At 43.2% G+C, this 21,155-nt stretch overlaps 1 protein-coding gene and 1 long non-coding RNA gene across 3 annotated transcripts in view; one reads left to right on the top strand and one right to left on the bottom strand.

The window, feature by feature from the left end:
* Nucleotides 1-2,462: 2,462 nt before the first annotated feature.
* LOC132343751 (uncharacterized) lies at nt 2,463-18,653 on the bottom strand. Its single transcript, XR_009492689.1, has 3 exons — nt 14,047-18,653; nt 11,723-11,833; nt 2,463-2,738 (listed from the first exon to the last, which is right to left on the bottom strand). It is a non-coding gene; the product is annotated as an uncharacterized lncRNA (long non-coding RNA).
* Nucleotides 18,654-20,365: 1,712 nt separating this feature from the next.
* ZNF516 (zinc finger protein 516) overlaps nt 20,366-21,155 on the top strand; it is a 100,359-nt gene continuing 99,569 nt past the window's right edge. The window contains exon 1 of one of the 2 annotated variants that reach the window (XM_024984595.2): nt 20,366-20,527. The gene's annotated coding sequence lies outside the window, so the exon portion shown is untranslated. Of the gene's footprint in view, nt 20,528-20,596; nt 20,933-21,155 lie in introns of those variants that run through there. The other variant, XM_002697653.6, reaches the window with a different exon arrangement.

Below are 21,155 nucleotides of genomic sequence, written 5' to 3' on the forward strand. Positions count from 1 at the left end.
TCAATCTCATCAGAATTTTGTGATCTTTCTAAGATAAACTTGAAAGAAAACAGGTTGTTTGTTCAAGCTTAAGTTACATTCATGGTGTTAAAGTCGGGGACACACAGTTATTCATCACTTGAGTTGGCTGCAGAGATAAAGCATCCTGGGAGGAGGCTGCAGCATTTCAGCAGCAGAAAATGAACCTCATCTCATGACCCCGTGGAAGGAGGGGGTGGGGAGCAGAGTGCTAACTCAGAAACCGAGGGAAACTCGTAAAACCTCCCTTTCCAATTCCCTCCACTTCCTCCTCTGGGTCCAGGGTTTCACTCGGGACAATGAGAAGAACGGCTTTTATATCTTATACATTAAGAGCACCGTTTACATTTTGTGTGTTAACAAAATCAGTGCACCCCTCGCATGCCCTCTTACTACATTTCATCCGGTTTATCTTACAAAGACAAGAGTGGGGAAGCTAAATTCTGTTCTCCCAACCACAATTATTTCATCCTCCTCCACCGAAGAAAACGTATAGATTTTGAAAATCAGAATGTAATTCAAGATGCTGCCAAGGACATTTAAATGGAAAAATGAACTAGCAAACAGAAGAAGACTCAGATGGGGACTCTTCTGATTCTGGCCCTGAAAGAGGAAGAAGACTTTCTCAACACTCCTCTCTCGAGTTGAGGGTTCTGAGCACCAGAGGAAACGCTCCCACACGGCAGCCGTTTTGGCCGGCAAGCCGCCAGTGGTGGGTGGATGTAAGGGGATCTCCTTGTGCACCCAGAGATCCTGATCAGCATGGAAACCCAGCAGGGCCGGGGCAGAAACAATGCACAGTGTATTTCGTGTTGCCCATTTATTCCACCTCTGTCTCTCACTGTTGAAGACAAGATTTAAGTGTTTTCAAAGAAACACAAATAAAGCAGAAGCTAAATAATTAAAGTCTGCTGCTACAGGCCCAAGCGGCAATTATTACCCAGAGAATATTTATGCAGGACTGTCAAAACTTCTTTTGAAATACTGAAAATGTTGTTCCCAGGGATAAATGGAGTACATTTTAGCACTTTTCAAGAAACTAAATATATATCAGCTCCCCAAACCCTGGGCTCGATCTGCTTATCTGAAACTCAACACTGCTGTTGTTGTAAGGTTTTGTACAACTCACTTCCTGCCTTTATACTTACACAACAGGATATTTAAATAACAAAGACAATGAAGAAGCCAGGCAAAACTATAGCCCTCCTGACATCATGTGTGCATTTCTTCCTTTCCTAATCCCATCTCTATGTGTTCTGAGTTGCAGAAATAATTAGCACACACAAGGACGTCTTTAGACCAGTGATTGCCTGGAACTGCACATAGTGATAGGCCAGGAACCAGTGTTTATCTGGCCTCTTCAAGCTGCAAGGGGCTATTTTCCTCCTAGAGGAAAAGCCACTTGTGGATGCATTGCTTCTGAGGCCCACTGTGACCTCCAGATCAGTTTTCCCATCCGAATGAACAAACATATGGAGGCACATGTGGGTGATGTTTGATGTCCTCCCGTCCCAAATCCACCAAGACTCTTGCCATAGTTGACAGTTTTTAGATCTTCAACTATATTTTCATTCACTTCTTTAATACATGGCTTCCCCCCCGCCCAAATTAGTTGGTCTTTAATTAGGGAAACTGGTTATTTGGACATGTCTTTTTCCTCTTTTGTATCTAAGGTTAAAATATATGACTTTTGTTTCAAGCTCAACAAGATGTAATGTCATTTCAAACGTACACACTAAAAATACTTCAATTAAAAAAAATCTTTTTCATTAAAGGGTTCTCTCTGCCTCATGGAGATCATAGTTTCCTGGTTTGGAAATTTAAACTAAAAGCAGTCATCACCATTTGACTACTTCCTTCACTGGAATATGACTGAATGTATATCATAAATTATTTTACCGCAGCTTTCGTCTTGTCATTAGCACAGACCTATTGCATATAATCAGGTTTTGCATATGAAAGTGCAGGATGAAGTATTTTTCTACTTATTCCCTTTTATTGGGAAAGATGTACTAAGAGCCCCTCTCTCTCTTTGTGTAAATTAAGTTAGCACATGCACAGACATTGTGAGAATCAAAGCTATGCGCCAAGGACTACAATCAATCTGAAAACGAAGAACACATTTAAACAAAGAAAGCTTAACTCGCTATAGAAAATTCCAACTTTAAAAAGACCCAGGGGTTGGAAAAATCACAAATGTCTTGCATCTGTATTTGTAGATTCCACAGACTTGTATTTCAATCAAGTTATCACATTTTAATACATGCAATTCAACACTTAAAATATTTTTTCAAGGGATTAAATATTAAAATTAAATTATTAATAAAATAATAATGGATTAAATATTTAATAAAATTAAATATTCTTGTGTTCTGGAAGAACTGAGAAATGTACCAGGGTAAAACGCTAATATAACCCATCATACAAGACAAACACTGATTCACATGTTGTCACATATTTAAAAAAATAACAAATACAATATGTTTTGCTTTCATAATTATGTTTATATTTACATATGCCCTTTTAAATCTGAATCACAGAATTATAATGTGGGTGAATTTATTTAGTTCTGGCTTCTCATTTTTCAGATGAGTTAAGGCCCAGAGAAGTTAAGTGACTTGCCAAAGGTCACACAGCTTCAGGGCAAGAGGGCATTCCTTCCATCTCTCTCCTTCAGGTGCCAGGCTGTCTCTCTTCACAACTGTGACATGGATCCTTCTCTAAATGACCAGAAGATCAAGCAAGTAGGGCACACTTGAGAAAAAATTATTTGTAATATAATATAATACCTAGGAAGATACATTGTCTTTCAGGCCATTAAATCCCTTTTTGTGCATAACAGACCAAGACCATTGATAATGACCCTGACATTTCTTTAATAGCAACCTTATTGAGATATAATTCACATGTCGCGTAACTCACCTATCTAAGCTGTGCATTGCGTGTGCATGCAGCATTTAAATGTACATTCGGTACATTATGTCATGTACACAGTGGAGTGCAACCGTCACATCTGTCTGGAACCCAAACCTGTTCACCACCCCACACCCGACAGCATCCCCTCCCCTTTTCTCCCAAGGCCCCCACCCCTAGAAATCCCTCTTCCACTTTCTATGGATTTGCCTATCTTAGACGTTTTGTGAGAGTGGAATCGTACACTATGTGGCTTTTGGTGCCTGGCCTCCCCCAAGCATCATATGCTGCTCAGAGGAACAGCCAGGCTATGGTGTGAATGTCAGCTTCATTCCCTTTTCATGACTGGATAGTGTTTCATTGTGTTTTTATAGCACATACTGTTTATGCATTCATCGATGGAACGCCTTTGACTGTTTCCCCTTTTTGGCTGTTATGAGTAATGACTCTTAGAATATCCACGTGGGATGACTGGGTCGTAGTAACTCTGTGTTTAACCTTTGGAGGGACTGCCTGGATGTTTTCCAAAGTGACTGCACCGTTTTACATTCCCACCAGCAGTGAGGATTCAACGCATCCTTGTTCACACTTGTTATTATCTGTCTTTTCATTTTAGCTCTTGTGGTGGGTAAGACATGGTATCTTGTTGTGGTTTCGATTGGCATTTCCCTAATGTCTACTGAGGTTGTGCATTTTTTCTTGTGTTTCTTGGCCATTTGCATACTTTCTTTGGATAAATATCTAGTCATATTCCTTGCCCATTTTTAAATAGGGTTATTGGTCTTTGAATAACTGAGTTGTCAGCCTTCCTTACATATACCATACACAGGTCCCTTATCAGTATGAAATATGATTTACAAATATTTTCTTTCATTCTGTGAGTTCTTTTCACTTTTTTGATAGTGTCTGTTGTCATTGTGGTTGGATCTAATTTGTCTGTTTTTGCTTTTGCCTGTAGTGTTATATCTAAGAAGACGGCCCATCCTCAAGTTCATGATGTTTTAATATGTATTTTCTTCTGAGAGTTTTATAGTTTCAGCACTTACACTTACGTCTATGATCCATTTTGAGTTAATTTTGGGGTATACTTAACGAAGGAGTCTACCTTCAATCTTTAGAATGTTCATATCCAGTTGTCTCACCACCATTTGTTGAAAACATCCTAACCTTTTTAGTATGAAGCAGGGAAGCATGGTTTTTGGATGATTCCAATAAAATGTTTTTTTCTGTTTGTTTTTTTTTCGGCTGTGCCACTCAGCTTCCGGGATCTTAGTTCCCCTTCTTGGGATTGAACTCAGGCCCCAGCAGTGAGAGCACAGAGCCCTGACAACTGGATGGCCAGAGAATTCCCTCCAACAAAATGGTAAAGGAAGAGAAACTGCAGTGGTCACACATGACTCATATCCCTTGTAATACATCTGGGGATATTGTAAAAAAAATGGAAAAAAACTTTAATCAGTCTTCTTGGGGAAGGAAATGGCAATCCATTCCCGTGTTCTTGCCTGGAAAATCCCATGGACAGAGGAGTCTGGTGAGCTGAGTCCGTGGGGTCACAAAGAGTCAGATAAATTGGTCCTATTCTTAGCGTTCCTGGAGCCTGTGCCTCTGCTGTTCGTGACCTTCCACAGGCATCTGGTAGAATCCCACAGGGTGGACCCAGCCTCACTTCCGTGTTTGATATCTTCCTTTTCCACATGTGTCCTTCCAAGAAAGGGTCTCATTCTTTCTAGTTCTCAGCCCAAGGCCTCAGAAAGGGATCATGGCTCATCAAGACATGGCTGGACACTCTTGGTATTTGCACTTCAGTGAATGATCTGGGGGGGGAAAGAACACGCAGAAGGACTAAGTGACCACTTGTCAGTGGTTGAACTTGGAGCATCATGGTAGACACTTGGGGGAGAGAACTTGCCTAAGTCCTCCCAGAAGGACGTGTAGGTTGGTCCTGAGCTGAAGGCGAAACATGATCAGCAATTTTTTATACAGAAAAAAAAGGCAGGGTTTGGGCGGGTATGTGTATATTTTTTAAATGGTCAAGCTAACCTGGAGAGTTTTTACTTCAAATTGGTTTTCACTATTAGTCTGCACCCTGGACTTGATCATTCCCCCAGTGCTTGTGGGCAGCAAAAAAGGACCTTGTTCTCTTGTTTCACAGGGAGACTTTTCCCTGAACCGTCTGGTGGGAGAGATTTCTCCAGGTGGTTGAATGACCGTCTGTGGATGTTTATGTCTTTGAAGCCAGGGAGCGCCGAACGTGAAGTATTCCACAGAACATCGTGGTGCATCCGTAGAGATGGATTCTGTGTGTATGTCATGACATGGATGATGTCATGACATGGATGATGTCATGACAGGGATGATGTCATGACAGGGATGATGTCATGACAGGGATGATGTCATGATATGCGGTTGAAGTTAAACACCAAGTGTGGAACTATATGTGCTGCAACATCTCTTTTTTTGTAAAATACATATTCATCTTCCTGACCAAGGGATCGAATCTGGGTCTCTCGCACTACAGACAGATTCTTTACCATTTAAGCCACCAGGGAAGACCATATATATAGTGAGAGACACATTTGCCTGTTTGTGGTTAATAGGGTTAATCCTAGGCATTGGCATTTGGATAAAGGAGGGGGTGGGGAGCTAATCTTTTTACTGTCTATACCTACATATGTTTGACTATTTTATTTCAAATGAGCATCTCTTATTTCTGTAATTTAAAAATTTTAAGTGAGCCAACTCCATAAAACCATTTATTCTTATGCATTTAAAATAGATCTGATTTTATTTCCAAATTCTCTTGTAATCACTTATTTATTGAAGGTTGCTACTTATTCTTTAAGCCAAATTTGGTAACTTATGTTCCTTAAAATTTTTGGAAAAATTTTTTCTTTTGAATTGTTAAATTTATTGATATAAACACATTTATTCTTCTATAATTAAAATTATTTTCATATTTTTTATTCCTAATACTTTGCCAGCAAAGATCTGTCTAGTCAAGGCTATAGTTTTTCCAGTGGTCATGTATGGATGTGAAAGTTGGACTGTGAAGAAAGCTGAGCATCAAAGAATTGATGCTTTTGAACTGTGATATTGGAGAAGACTCTTGAGAGTCTGTTAGACTGCAAGGAGATCCAACCAGCCCATCCTAAAGATCAGTCCTGGGTGTTCATTGGAAGGACTGATGTTAAAGCTGAAACTCCAATACTTTGGCCACCTCATGTGAAGAGTTGACTCATTGGAAAAGACACTGATGCTGGGAGGGACAGAAGGGCATGACAGAGGATGAGATGGCTGGATGGCATCACCAACTCGATGGACATGAATTTGGGTGAACTCCGGGAGTTGGTGATGGACAGGGAGGCCTGACGTGCTGCAGTTCATGGGGTCGCAAAGAGTCGGACATGACTGAGCGACTGAACTGAACTGAACTGAATGGTTGATTATGCGTATTTTCTCTGTTTCTTGATTAGACCTGCCAGTGTTCATCTGTTAATTTTTTTAGTTTTTCTGTTGAACTCAATTACTGATTACTATTATTTTTGTCTACCTCATTAAGTTGTTTGACTTTTACTCTTTTTCTTCTACTTTTTTAAGATTGATTTTATTTCATTTTTTTAGACAGCTTCCTGAGTTGAAATCTTATTTCATGTAGTTTATAATAAATGTATTCCTGTTTAACACTTTGATATGCAGAGCTGTTATTTCTTTTTTTTCTAAGTAGTTAGTAATTTTCAACTGGTTTTTCTTTTAAAAATCTTTAAATTTATATTATATAAGGTATTCAAAATTTTTGTTCAATTTTTAATTACTTTTTTATATTAGGTGGTTGGCTATCTCTGTATCGTTAAAGTTGTCTGCATATGGCTCAGAAAAATGCCTGTATGATTTCTGCACTTTGGAATTTATCTGTAGTTTTCCCTGGCTTTTTTTTTTTCTTTAAAATGACTGTTTCCTAACTATTTGAAGAGAGGGTGTCTTCTCCCTTCATTAGCTACAACATTCCATATTAGCTCAACCTTATGAATTGGGTCATTTTCAACTATGTTTGTTTCTTCACCCTGTGATTTCTGTTAGATGTGTGTTAAGTCCTTTAATATAACTGATGATTTGTCTATTTTCTTGATATTTTTTAGTGCTTGCTTTATAGTGTTCAGATCAGATCAGTCACTCAGTCGTGTCCGACTCTCTGTGACCCCATGAATCGCAGCACGCCAGGCCTCCCTGTCCATCACCAACTCCCGGAGTTCACTCAGACTCATGTCCATCGAGTCAGTGATGCCATCCAGCCATCTCATCCTCTGTCGTCCCCTTCTCCTCCTGCCCCCAATCCCTCCCAGCATCAGGGTCTTTTCCAATGAATCAACTCTTCGCATGAGGTGGCCAAAGTACTGGAGTTTCAGCTTTAGCATCATTCCTTCCAAAGAAATCCCAGGGCTGATCTCCTTCAGAATGGACTGGTTGGATCTCCTTGCAGTCCAAGGGATTCTCAAGAGTCTTCTCCAACACCACAGTTCAAAAGCATCAATTCTTCGGCGCTCAGCCTTCTTCACAGTCCAACTCTCACATCCATACATGACAACAGGAAAAACCATAGCCTTGACTAGACGGACCTTTGTTGGCAAAGTAACGTCTCTGCTTTTCAATATGCTATCTAGGTTGGCCATAACTTTCCTTCCAAGGAGTAAGCGTCTTTTAATTTCATGGCTGCAGTCACCATCTGTAGTGATTTTGGAGCCCAGAAAAATAAAGTCTGACACTGTTTCCACTGTTTCCCCATCTATTTCCCATGAAGTGGTGGGACCGGATGCCATGATCTTCATTTTCTGAATGTTGAGCTTTAAGCCAACTTTTTCACTCTCCACTTTCACTTTCATCAAGAGGCTTTTGAGTTCCTCTTCACTTTCTGCCATAAGGGTGGTGTCATCTGCATATCTGAGGTGATTGATATTTCTCCCGGCAATCTTGATTCCAGCTTGTGTTTCTTCCAGTCCAGCGTTTCCCATGATGTACTCTGCATATAAGTTAAATAAGCAGGGTGACAATATACAGCCTTGACAAACTCCTTTTGCTATCTGTAACCAGTCTGTTGTTCCAAGTCCAGTTCTAATTGTTGCTTCCTGACCTGCATACAAATTTCTCAAGAGGCAGATCAGGTGGTCTGGTATTCCCATCTCTTTCAGAATTTTCCACAGTTTATTGTGATCCACACAGTCAAAGGCTTTGGCATAGTCAATAAAGCAGAAATAGATGTTTTTCTGTAACTCTCTTGCTTTTTCCATGATCCAGCGGATGTTGGCAATTTGATCTTTGGTTCCTCTGCCTTTTCTAAAACCAGCTTGAACAGCAGGAAGTTCACGGTTCACATACTGCTGAAGCCTGGCTTGGAGAATTTTGAGCATTACTTTACTAGCGCGTGAGATGAGTACAATTGGGTGGTAGTTTGAGCATCTTTGGCATTGCCTTTCTTTGGGATTGGAACGAAAACTGACCTTTTCCAGTCCTGTGGCCACTGCAGAGTTTTCCAAATTTGCTGGCATATTGAGTGCAGCACTTTCACAGCATCATCTTTCAGGATTTGGAATAGCTCAACTGGAATTCCATCACCTCCACTAGCTTTATTCGTAGTGATGCTTTCTAAGGCCCACTTGACTTCACATTCCAGGATGGCTGGCTCTAGGTCAGTGATCACACCATCTTTATAGTGTTAGGTATCTAAATATCCATGACTCTAATCTTGTAACTTTTACCAGTTTGAACTATCCCTTTTATTCCTTCTCATCATAAATTCTATTTCATCTGCTGTTTCTATTATTACATTTAATTCATTCTTATTAATACTTGCTGGATGTCCACTCTTTCATACTTCTTATTTTGTTTTATAATTGTCTCTCATGAATAGCATATAACTAGATCTTAGACTCTCACTTCTCATTTATTTTCAATCTTAATATAAACCCTTTTTACTCTGTGTATTTTCTGTTTATCATGATTTCTCCAAATTTCTGTTAGTTTTGAGCAAATTTTCCTCCTTTTGATTCCTTTTCAAGTTGTTACTCCTAAAGTTTGAACATATATATGAATGCTTCTTTTTTCTGTCCAACACAAACAAAAATCTCAACATGTTTTTTCCTTTTTTAGCCACGCTGCATGGCTTTCAAGAGCTTAGTTCCTCAATCAGCAACTGAACCTGAGCCCCAGCAGTGAAAGCACCACGTTCTAACCACTGGACTGCCAGGGGACTCCCAGCAAGTTTTTAAAAATCTGTTTCCCCTGGTCTTGACATTTAGGGAGATTATTCTTCCAGATAGGTTTTTAAATATTTTTACAACTTAATGTAGTAACATGTTTTATTTCTGGTTTCTTTAGGTATCCTTGCTTCTCTCCCTTGTCTTCTTTTAAACTTTTTTTTTTTTTTTTAATTTCATTTAGTCTGTGGTTCAGAAGAAGAATCCAGGCCCTGAGGTTGGCCAAAGCTTGGTGAGAGGAAAACATACAGCTCCGTGCTACATTTTTGGGGGATTTTCATTAGGGAGGCAGCAGGGACATCCACAGAATGAGGCACAAGGTCTAGAGTAAGCGTCAGGATGGGTCTCCGGCCTGAAGGACAGGAGGACAAACGCTGGGGCAGGTGGCCCAGCAGCCACGACGTGCAGGGCCTCGGGACAGGCCTTTGGAGAAGAGGTCCCGGGGCGCGCTGGGCGCAGGGCGGCTGGCGGAGCCTGTGCTGGTGCCGGCACGCCCGCACCGCGCTGACCGTGTTCCCCGGCCGCGTCCGCCCCAGTGGCCGCGCACCGGGAGCCCACGGCGGTGTTCCAGAAGCCTGGTGCCTTGTACGTCCTCAGCCTCCGGAGCCCTGTCGTCACTTCTTCTGACACCTCTGCGTCCCGTCAGACACACTCATCAGGACCACAGAGATAGAGAGACCTCGGCCTGGACCCCAGCGCCCTTCCACGTAGGATCTCACCGCCAGCCTCTCCCAGGTCTTTGAATCGGAGGGCGCGGCGCGGTCTGACCCCTTCGGCCCTTCTTTCTTCCCCAGGCGGCCTCTTCCGCCCCTAGACAGCACTCCGCAGGCCTTTCTCCTTTCCAGTGTCCTTTCTGGACCCCCATCTTCTGCCCAACCTCGGGATTTTGATTTTCAAGTTTGGTGAGCACTTAGCTCTTATTGGATTTCTCTGACACTAAATCTTCCTTCTCATGGGATCAGTCATCTTCAGGAACATATCTGATCGTGTCCTTCTGTGGTTGAAAGTGCTTTGGTGGCCGCCCAGTGCCTGGAAGTCCACCTTCCTTCTGCAGTCCCCATGACCCGGGCCTTTACAGCGTGTGTGTGGTTTTACTGGTAGTGGGTGTATTTAAAGTCAGCTGTTTTTGTGTTCCATTAGTCTCTTAAATTTTGTTGAATATCATTCTTTTTTTTTTTTTCTTTTCTTTTTTGAAGAGTGTTCAGGTTATTATCATGCGTGGCATTGACACTGGTGGAGAGAGTTGACTCCTACCAGGAATTATTCCAAATTTGCAGCTCATCACTGACTGCCATATTTTGCAAGAAAATCTTGTCTAGAGAAAGAATCAGCACTCTTTATTAAAATTTCTCTGTGTCCAGTTTAGAAACTATAGAGAATACGACAAGGACATGTGTGCCCGGTTACTCATGTCATGTCTGACTTTTTGCAACCCCATGGACTGTAGTCCACCAGGCTCCTCTGTCCAAGGGTTTTGTTTTTTTTTTTAAGGCAAGAATACTGGAGTGGGTTGCCATTTCCTTTTCCAGGGGATCTTCCCGACCCAGGAATCAAACCCATCTCCTGCATTGGTGGCAGGATTCAGTCACCTGGGGAGCCCAGAACAAGGATATTATTCTGCCCTAAACAGGAGTTGGTGATGGACAGGGAGGCCTGGCATGCTGCGATTCATGGGGTCGCAAAGAATCGGACACGACTGAGCGACTGAACTGAACTGAACTGAAACTTTCATAACAGGGCAGAGCAACACAACTGGAGGAAAATCTTTCCTGTGTACATGGGACAAATGGATTTTAAGAGCTCTACTCTCAGACACATGATTCTTAAACACATTATATGAATTCAAAACAATTCTGCTTCTAAATGACTGCACCACAAAGAAACATAACCACTTTGCTATAAGTTTTCAACTTTTAAAGGAGTTGATACTTGTGAGTCATTTCACTTTGCACTGTGAGCAGAATTAAACTAAATGGAATAATCTTTTAAAAATGTAGCATGTGTAATTATTGTAATTCCATAGACAAACTCTCTACTTCTACTTTAGAAGGAATATGATGGTCTTCTGTTCTGATCACAGCTGGCGTGGGGACCACAGACTCAAAACAGCAACACGCCTCGGTTGCTGGAAGATTAGACATCCCACAATAAACACTCATTTTTTTCACTTGTAAAAAATCATCTATAATTCATGGTTCCTACCTTCTTGTCTATGGCATTCTCTGCTTGTTAACTTTTGAGTTCGAAGGTAGGTATCTCCACACACAAAAGAGAGCAGTCATGGGGTTTTTATGACTGCATTTGAACATGGACAAGACTAATACATATGAAATTCTCATCACAGTTTGGAAATAAGTGTTTCTGCAGTGTTTATTGAGCAAAGTTTTGTTTTTTACTTGGTTTCTATATTTTTTCTCCGAGTATTAGATGACCAAACTTTTTACAGTCCTTTGTGTAGATGGTCAGTGTTTATTCCCTGTTGGTTAATCAAGACTAAAACAGTATTGAAATGAGTAAGTCATGTGTTCACACCATCAGCTTACCTGCAATTTTGCACAGCAAGGAAGGGTGATGTTAGACGGCACAATGATGTGTCGTGGCGCAGAGAGACATTGATCCCATTATAGCTTCTTCCAGCGCGAATTTTCGGAATCCTTTGGTGGTGTTGGGATTGAAAGAAAATTTCATCAAATGTTCATTTGGAGGTAACTGTAAGCACATCTTTGCATTCAAAAATAAGATAAAAATATAAGATGAAATTTAACAGTTATCTATATAATACTTTACAGATACAGGTTTTTTTTCCCATTAGACTTTTTTTTGTATTGTTCTAAAGAAATGTCTTTTACCATGAGAAATATTGCTAAAACCATGTTTTAGTGATGTGTCCTAATGAACAGAAGGCCTAGGCTGGAAGTTTACGATCAGTTTGCCTAAAAGTTTTTTCTGTGCTTCAATCTAGAAAGCCCTAGCATAAACAACTAGATAAGCTCAGTTGCAAAAATAAACTCAAAAAAGTGTAGGGGAGGGGTTGAAAAGTAGAATATTGTTTTCTGCCCAGTAAATATGGGATAACTTATTTTTTTAAAAAAAGGCATGACATATAGAAAACCCTTTCATTTTTAAGGACTGCTTTATTTCTACCCCCACCCCACTTTACTGAAGTATGATAAAGTCGAGCAAAAAAGAGAAAGCCACAAGCCGCTGTCTTGGCCCACTTTGGCTGCACAACGGGGAGACCCCGCTGAATGGCGGCCCCTCCTCTCTGAATTTCCTCGCTTTTGTAAATTTGTCAGTCTGTCCATGAACCTTGTTTGAACAGAGTTTGGTACTTAATGGATGATTGTATTGTATTGTATTGTAACTCACAGTGTAACACATCTTTTCTGTATTTATTTTAAATAAAGGCTTTCTAGAAACCAAAGGGCTTAAGCTGTAGGAAGTAAAGAAGAAAGTGTGTGTCGTGTTACTCAAATGCCCCAGAAGTTTCTGCCAACCCAGGACCGTGGGGAGGCCTGGCTGGCGGCAGGAGGCAGGGCTGGGTAGTTTGGAGTTAGCCAGGGAGAAGCCAGTGCTGACAAGTTCTGCAGCCAGAGGGTCTGTGGCCCCAGGGAATCTGATCTCTGCCCAGGGACGTGGGCAAAGAGCCTGGCGGGGGTGGAGCTTACATTTCCCAACAAGTAGAAAACCTCTAGATCAGGTATTCAATGGAAACATTTCTTATTGCAGTTTAGGGTTTAAATCCAATATTTGGCTAAGCTCGACTATACCAGTGGAATTTTATGAAGATAAACAAGTGTTTGAAAATCAGTGAGGGTGGGGTTACTAGATGCAAAACCACACATACAGAATGGATAACTAACAAGGTCCTACTGCATAGCACAGGGAGCTATACCCAATATTCCGGGATAAAATATAATGGAAAACCCTATGAAAAAGAATATATAAACACACATATATATGTGTGCGTGCTCAGTCGCTTAGTCACGTCCGATTCTTTGCAGTCCCATGGACTGCAGCCTGCCAGGCTCCCCGTCCATGGGATTTTCCAGGCAAGACTACTGGAGTGGGTTGCCCTTTCTTTCTCTAGGGGATTTTCCTATTTCAGGGATCAAACCCAAGTCTTCTGCATCTCCTGCGTTGGCAGGTGGATTCTTTATCACTGAGACATATAAAACTGAATCACTTCGCTGTACAGCAGAAATTAACACAACATTGCAAATCAACTGTACTTCAACAACAATAACAAAAAAAATAAAATGACTTGGACAGTTGAAAGAAAAAAACGAAAATCAATGAGGAAAAATCAAATGGTTCTAGAAATGATCTCCTTTCCAAGAGTACTAATACAGTTTAGGATAACATTTCTGATGTCTTCAGCTATTTTAAAACAATGTATTAAAGGAATGTATACTTTTATAATATTGATTACATCAGCAGCTATATGATGAGGAAGAACATGCATATTTATTCAGAAAAGAACTTACATTTCTCCGCATGAACACACTATTAAACAATTTCAAGTGATCGCACATTTTTCTTGTTCCTAATAACTTGAAGTGGAATTCCCACTTTGTATATCAGGTAATTCATGTAAATTCTTCCTAAATTATAGGTTGATAGTCTCACCTCCAAAATACAGTGAGGAACGCTACGGATTTTTTTTCCCAACTATTTTTGGGAATGCAGTCCATTACAGACTGAAATCTCTTCTTTTTGAGAGAGTGTAGGAGAAATTTCACTTAGATACGAGTATTAGGATATAATGTTTTTTTTTGGTGGAAAAAATGGACTTCTCATTTTTTAGATCGTGCAAATCTTGTGAAGAACAGTATCCCCTCTTTGTGTTGGGGCTAGGAAGCTGCACCTTAGAATCCTCTGTGAAGTCGCTGAGGCTGTGTGCTCTGGTTGGTGGGTGGGTTAGTGATGCTTTCCCTGGGCTCGTCAGCCCTCCCAGCTGGGTGGGGTCGCCAACTCTGAACTCGAGCATCCGTGAAATGGGACGATAGTGGCGCCTACCTCGTGGGGCTCTTGTGAGGATTAAAAGACATAAAATGTAAGTTCCTATATAGTAAATATTCTTTTTAAATAAGCACCTAATCTAGTACTTGGCTTAGAGTAGAGAATGTGGAATGAACAAGGGAAGGCAGGCACTGCTGTGCTAAACCAGAATTTAAAAATTAACTTCTGTCATCATGTGCTTTCAATGATGACAGCCTACCTGAAATATTTTTAAAATGGTTCATTGTATAAGCTGTCTCAGCGATCTGACACGACTCCCCCAAGTCACCATCCGACCCAATCACCAAGATGCTGCTGTGAAGAGCAAAAGCTTTTTGGTGGCTCAGTGAGTACAGGTTAGTGGTTCAATAAGAGATTCAACCACTGATCTCTCTCAAAAATGTCATCCTGGCCCCCAGGTTAAAATGAATGCCACGGGTTCTCTATCTACTGGGGGGCATACCAAAACACTTCCATGCGCCCTAGAACTGAATATCGGCTCATAGCCGGACCCCAAGGCCCCCGAGACACACAGGAGCCCTGGTTCCAACCCCACAAAGACAGACCCTCTTAACCAGTGGTTTTCCTTCAAGCCAGAAGCCTGGCTGCCTTCATGAACTCATTTCGGGTGCCTGGTATATCAACTTCACTGTTTGTTTTTATTGGTTTTAATTTTTAATTTTCTTATTTTTAATATGCTTCCTCCATTTTAAGGGGGACATGGCCTGGTTATGAGTCATCAGTCAACCATGAAAATACTAGCCAGCAAGTAGTTAACTTCAATTTAGCCTCAAGTTTGCTTTGTGTAGTTTCCACTGCATGGGTTTGCGTTTGGTAAGAAGATGCAGCTTCTTTTCGTATTTCTCTTGAAACTTCTAAGGAGGCAAAGACAAGCCAAGACAGACAGATAAGAGAAGATACATTTTCGAGAATGGTTTTTGTTGAGATTATAGTCACTTGGTTAATCAGTTTACTTGGCAAAGTTCTTACCCACCTGTATATATAAACACTACATTTTTTACAAAGAAGGAAGAATCGCACCTCGTTGCATGCTACGGCATGGATGGACCTTGAGGATGCTATGCTCAATGAAATAAGCCTGACACAGAAGGACAGATAGTGTGAGATCCCACTGACAGGAGGTTCCCTAGAGGAGTCGAATTCATAGACACAGAAAATTCATAGACACCCTGGCCCCAGGCTCCAGGGAGGGGGGTGGGGAGTGGGACAGAGTTTCAGTTTTAAAAGATACAGAATGTTCTGGAGATGGATGGTGCTGTGATGATGGTTGTTCAACACTGCGAATGTACTTCATGCCTTTGAATCGAATGCCTAAAAATAGACATAGCAAAATGTTATATCTATTTTATGTAATAAAAAGCCACTAAAAAAAATTGTACCCAGCTCTCCTCATCAACAAAATGTCTTGACTTGTTAATTATGACATTGATTCATCCATATCCTGACAACTCCTTCTTTTCTTACTGTGCTGATTCTAATACCATCGACCACGTAAATGCCGAACTCTGTTTTCCTTCAAACTGTACTCTGTGAGGTGCCCGATGAGACCTCAGGCAAAGGTTTCTGAGCATTTGTTCCCACCGTGGTCTCTTTACAAGTGCATCTGACAACCCAGCAAAGAGATGTTGCAGCTTCCCGTATTTTATTTTCAGTTCTCTTAGAAAAGTTTGCATCAATGTGCACATGGAATCAGTGATGCATGGGGAAACATAATGAGATCTGGGGGCAGAGAAAGTCAATGGTTTTGCTGCTGTAAGAACATCTGCTGTTAATAACAACCTATCTGTTAAGTTATTAACATACTGTGGGGATTATAAGAAGAGGTGCCGAGGAAAATACTCCCTCCCTTCTCTAACACAGGAAATTTTTCCCAAGAAGGGGTCCTCCCTGAACTTGTCTTTCCTTCAGTGAAGACTGTTCGGTGGCCTACTTCCTCTCTTTCCAAGAAGACATGCTGTCACAAACCACATCTGGGGAATTCTGTATCAGCTCTGCTGCAGCCAGCTGTTGCCGAGACCCTTTGATTAAAGTTGAAATGAGGAGCCGTTCTGAGGGCCCCCCATCTGCTGGGAATTCCTGATGGAATCATCCCAAACTGCAGACTGTGAGACAGCGTGCCTGTGAATCCTTGCGACTGAGAGTGTGTTTGCCATGATGCTTTGGCCTCCACTGTGGATCTACACGAACACTGTGACTGAAAGTTATTAATGACATCTGTGTCGTTAACCAAAATAGGTGCCCAAAGGAAAAGAGAACCCATGTTGCAATAAGAATAGGATTAGGGGGTCATCGTGGAGTTTTCCTCTGAGCAGGAAACCAGGACAGATTGTTTAAATAGCTGATTCCCTGGGAAGGCTAGGGTTTCTGGCGTGGGGGAAGATAAGGAAGGCTTTCTCTGTACATGCATCTGGGTCCATTTTGCACAGATCTGGAAGAGATGACTGGCTGATTATCAAACTATTGAGAAATTCAGGTAGGCACCTTAGAAAGGTGACTTCAGGCTCGGATACCACGGAGAGATGAAGAAATCGTCACGAAAGTCTTTCAAACAACATGCAGGTTTCCACCATGACCAACTAAGCCCAGACAGACTGACCCCAGATTCTTAAAGTTACACAAAAGATGGTCCCAGAGGAAGCAGCTCAGTGACAAGCTGGGAGAACCTGGGCAAGGATCACGTTAGAGATAATGGTGTGTGTGTGTCTGTGTGTGTTTAGGAGAAATGTATAGTGTCTATTTCACTACTACAGTATTCATCACCTTCCAGAGAATTAAAATTTAAGAAACAATTGAAATCATTTTCAACACCAAGATGAAAAATACTCTGTTGGTTAGGCTCAGATTCCAGCAGGCTGAAACCATTTTGTAAGGACTATTTAGAATATAATCACAACTTCGCCTCCCATCAGGGCACGGGATCACCATATGCTGAATTCCATACTGAACCACTCATGCTGACGGGCTGTTTTCTCTTCCTCCATAATCTAAACACAGAGTTGTAATCTCTGAGTCCCCAGGTTCTACGAAAGGGAAAGATTTCAGGAAAAAACAGCAAGTTAGGATTGCACTAATGTGTTCCATTTATACGTGAAATTGTTACCTACTCCAAATAGTATAAAAGCAGGCAGCATATGTACTGTTCTTAAAACAGCCTTTATTGAGGACTACTAGTTGACAATTTATATCAAATATATCTCTAATCTACTCTGAAATCTGTAAAGTTAAGTTAGTTCAGAGAGCTAAAGGTTACTCTTGGTCTTAGGTACACAATGTCACTCTCCTTTCTCAGATATAATTTAGAAAATCCCAAGAAATTCATGCAGAGACTTAACATTAAATATTCATTAATAAGTAGTGCACTTAAATTTTTGAGCATGCATATTTAATAAATATTTTTAGTGTGTCTTAGATTTCATACTATAGTTTAGACAGTTTCACTTCCAGCTTTCAGACAGACAAGGCCTTTTAGAAGATTCTCTTTTTTTGTATCTGTTTGTTTTTCACTTTTAACTATTTAGTGGAGTCTCTTAGGAACCTTTCGGATCTAAATGTCCAACAATCACACACCATTGCCTGACTTAGGCAGACAAGCAATTAAACATTGTTTCATTAAAATGCCATTTTCCTTAGTTTGAAGGAACAGAGCCCCAAATCCTGTACAAATAATTCAGTGGACAATAACAAGAGAAGATAAGTATTTTTCTCCATCTATTTCACTAACCAGAATTCTTGTTATAAAATTATAAATAACCAATATATATCCAAACATTAGTCCATTCGACTTGCTGATTTCTTTCCACCCAAATAGTCTAATTTACTTAGACACTCCAAAATGAATTTGGAGAATTTCAGGGAGTTACAGAAACAGTGTTCTTAACCTTTGGTGGGGACTTTAAATGTTTGAAGATATTAAACAGTTGACATTTTGACAACGCTAAGTATGTTACAGAAGTGGTATGAGAACTCAGATATTTTGTTTTCATGCCATTTTTTAAATCGTGTGTTGACAAACGAACAGTGCTGTAAACACGCTGGTCTCGGGAATGGCGCTCTCAACAGTAACAAAACCATAACAAAACCGTCCTGGCCCTCAAGCTGCCATTTTCCAGGATGTACCTCCTGCCTCTCAAGTTACATTCTCAGATTCTGCATGCATTGTAAAGAAGCGGGTAGAAAGGAAACCTCTTAAAAGTACAGTATCAATATTATTGCAGAATCCGCGTGGCCCTGAGTGAAATCATACGTGGGTGATAAGCGGGTGAGAGAAAGAAGGCAAGTCAGGAAAATCACAATTTTATGAGGAGGAGTGCGGAAGTTTTGCTCACTGACTGTTGGTCTAACTTGTCAATTTTCCACACATGGAAGTTATTATTGCAATACTGTTGTCTTAAACAGACCCAAGGATTTTCACCATGGACTCACATCCATTTCAAAATATGACCAAAAAACATTAAAGCTTCCAGTATGCAAATTTTAATCTCTTTGTGTATGTGTGACAGTATGTCTCTATATGACATTAATATCCATGTCATCAGTTGCAATGCGTGACACTTTATTTTGTGCATGTTTATTCTGCATGATCAAGAATGGTGGGCACTTCAATACTTTTCTGTGAATCGGACTTAAATCTGATCAAGAATACATCGCACTTAGGCATTCAGGCTGAAAGCAGAAAGAATTGTCAACGACCTTCTCCAAGCCCGCTCTCGGAGTTAGTGCAAATCATTAATCATATTTTATAAACAGGGATCCTTCTCTCGAAGCTTCTCAGCCCTCTTGCTGCCTCCCTGTCTCTCCCCCCCGCTCCAGCCCCTTCCTGCGTGGAAACACACGCACAGGCACACACATCATACATGCATGCAGGCTGCACTCACATTGCACACATGCAGAATGGCCCCTGGCTGAGCGTCCAGCTTTGCAGGCACAAGCCCCTCCCTTGGCGCTCGTCCGGAGTAGTTTCTGTTGCAAATGCCCTAAGTTGGAGAGGGCCCCGAGCTGCAGCAGCCGGTTACGTTAGCGAACGTTAGGCACCAGGCACCGAGAGAAATGCCACGGCGGAAGGTAACGCCTGGACTGAGGCGCGGCCTCCCCTGAGAGCGCAGTCCGGGTCCTGGATGGAACCCATGTCCACCGCGGATCGTCACGAGGTCAGCGGAACACTGCCCAAAGCCCGGTGGGCGAGGGCTGCCTCACCCCGCGCCCAGATCTACGTCACCGCGGGCTCCGAGTGGGGGGCTCCGGCTCCCAGAGCCTCCCCCAGCCTCCTCCCCGCCTTCCCCTCCATCTGCCGGCTCCCGCCCCTTCTCCTTCTGTACCACCCCCTCCCCCCACCCCATGGAAGATTTCTGGGGTCAAACTGGAATTTCTATTCCCAGACTTAACTTAGTGCAACTAACTATGGCCCACGGAGAGTAGTTGAGATGAGAAAATGGAGTTTGAAATACAAAAATCACACTGGAACTTTTCAAGGATTTAAGAAAAAAAAAGTGATATTTTAAAACTGATATCCAGTAGAACGCTAGTTCTGAAGTCTTCCCAGTGGGACCCCATCTTGATCTGCTGTTAATCTGCAGATACTCTGCGCCTGGACTCCCCTAAGCGCCTGTAGCAGGAAGTTAGGTGAAACGCACACCCCGAGCGGTTGGTAAAGCACGCGCGGCTGGGACCACCGGAAGGATATCCGAGTATAAATCTGGATTCGAGGCTTAGCGCTCAGGTGCCCGAGTCGGCTGGAAATGCATCCCCAGCACGCCTGCACGTATGGATGCGTGCTCGTGTGTGTATCCGTGTGTGCGCGTCAACAGCTTCCCCTAACTGGATCTGCGGCAGCGCTGGCCCTCGGGAAGCAGGGGCGACAACTAGCCACTGGGATCGTGATTCAGTGCTATTAGGGGAAGAATTATCTGTGTCTGAGTCATCACGAGCCTCCAGACTTTCCCCGCAGTGTGGCAGAACTTTGTGCTGATGAGACAATAGTGGAGCGTGTGCGTTTCCTACAGGGCAGACCATTCCGGTGCTGGGGGAAGCCTCGGGCCTGCGCCCAGCTGCTGGGGCCCGGCCCCCTCCCCGCGCCGCGTAGCCCCCGGAGCCCGGCCGGCGCCGGGGTCCCCGCGGGGCGGGCGCGTCCCGGGCGCGCGCGAGCGGCGCGGGGAGGGGGCCGGGCGCGTGGCGGGCCCCGCGCGCCCTCGCGCGTCCCCCGCGCCCGGGCGCAGCTGGCGCGGTCGGTCTAGTGCAGCGCTCGGCTCCGCGCCTCGGGCGCTCGGCTTCACCTTCAGAGGCGCGGGGCGTGCGCGTCCTTCTCCCCTGGCCTCCGCCTACCCTGCAAGGTAGGGGCTGCGATGGGGGCGCGGCGGGGCCGGCGGGGGCGGGGGGCGCGGGGACCAGGCCTCGACGTGTGGGGGACCCGGCGTGCGCCGCGGGGGTGGGGGCGCCGGGGAGGGGCTCCGGGGCTCGGGGAGGGCTGCTCGCTTCCTCGGTGGGTAGTTGCTCCGCTCCGCAATTCCGGGAGAGGGAAGATGCAACTTCAGGCGGCCGGGCGAGCGCCGGAGAGGTGGCTTTTACCGCAGTGGAGGGGCGGGGTGGGGGCCGGAGGGGAGCGCGGAGGAGGCGCTGGCTTTGTACACTTCGTCAAAGGCGACGCGGGAGGAGGGGAGCTCGGATGCGCTCTCCATCCATTAGAAGACAAAGAGCAAATTGCCTTACTTTAAAGTAAAACGCTCCGGCTAATGAAGGTGGGTGATGGGGTTGCGGAGCCGGAGGAGCCGCTTCAGTTATTAAGGGTTCGGCGGATGGGGTCGTTGCCTGTGGGCACCGAGCTCGGCTGCCTCGGGGACAGGTTTGCAGGAGGGGCGTCGCTTTGCCTCCCCCTCCCCTGGCTCCCTGCCCGTCAGCTGGGAGCGCAGAAGTGACCCTAATGTTAAAAGAAGTGAGAGCTCTGAAGGGAAGTTGGGGCAG

This window comes from Bos taurus, chromosome 24 (genome assembly GCF_002263795.3).
Source record: "Bos taurus isolate L1 Dominette 01449 registration number 42190680 breed Hereford chromosome 24, ARS-UCD2.0, whole genome shotgun sequence".
NCBI classification, from domain to species: domain Eukaryota; kingdom Metazoa; phylum Chordata; class Mammalia; order Artiodactyla; family Bovidae; genus Bos; species Bos taurus.